Genomic DNA, 1,183 nt, shown 5'->3' with positions numbered 1-1,183 from the left:
GATGCAACAGTGAATCTACTGAATAAACTTTGACATTACCTTTGTGGATGTTGAATTACAGATGTACTGGTGAAGAATTCTTGATGATCCAGGCCATTGATCTCTCTTCCTGGGGCTTCTGGGAGAATCGCCTGGCTTTAGTTTGTACAATGATTATCCTGTTAACAATTACCTATGTGTAGTTATTACAGGTTAAGAATATTAGATGTTCTTAGTTCCTGGGGGAGGAATTTTCTACAGTTGTTTAAATAGATGTGATTCCAAACAATCTTCTGAGTATTCATAATTATACTCGTGGACAAAGGCCGCAGAGAGGATCCCTCTGATGTGACCTGTGTGAATGCAGGGACTCATGGCTGCTCACAGTACAAGGCTAAGGGATACTAGAGTGCTTGTCTCCAACAGGACACCTATAGCACATGCTCTATAGCTCAGAGCATTGTGGTATATGGGGAGAAAGAGCACAAGAGCCAGAAGATGAAAAGAAGGAATAGAAATGCAGTATTGTGGTCATGAACAGACATAGCAACCAAGGTCTGTGTTCCAACTCTACAGCTTAACTGCCCAAGACTGGATCCCTCACCACCATAGGAAGTAACAAAGGGAGCTCAATGGGCCCATTTCCAATTCTGCTCAGCTATTGGCTACAGGCAGATAATGGGAGAGAGGCAGTCATCCATTCAGATTTACACTCACATTTGAGCCTACAGGACTCCAGTGGAAAGTATGAAACCCTTCATTACACAGACAGTCCTATGTAAACCCTGTGGGTCACATGATCAAAACAAAGTTGTGAAGGTGAGAAAGAGACTTGTAAGGAGGAGTATGAGAAGGGAGTGTAAGGGAGATGAGGGAGGTGGGACAGAGGGGGAATGGCTGAAATGCACTATATATGAATATGAAATTATGAATTTTTAAATAAAAATTACAAATATACAATAATTGTATGAAGTAATAAAGATTGTTATTTGTCTTATACTGTATGTCAGCAATAAATATATTTTTAATAAATCACAAAATAATAACAAAGTAATTATAAGTAAAAGGGTCTAAGCCCTAAACTTCATCCCTGTGTTTCTGTAGTGCATAAAATAAAAACTTCAACAACCAAGACACTATGTCTCCTGTGGAATTCAGCAACTCTATCCAAAACATGAAAACTGATCTATAGGAAGATGCAGTT

Source organism: Mus pahari, chromosome 13 (genome assembly GCF_900095145.1).
Source record: "Mus pahari chromosome 13, PAHARI_EIJ_v1.1, whole genome shotgun sequence".
NCBI lineage: Eukaryota > Metazoa > Chordata > Mammalia > Rodentia > Muridae > Mus > Mus pahari.
The sequence above is the reverse complement of the archived record's forward strand: the minus strand, read 5'-3'. Positions refer to the sequence as shown.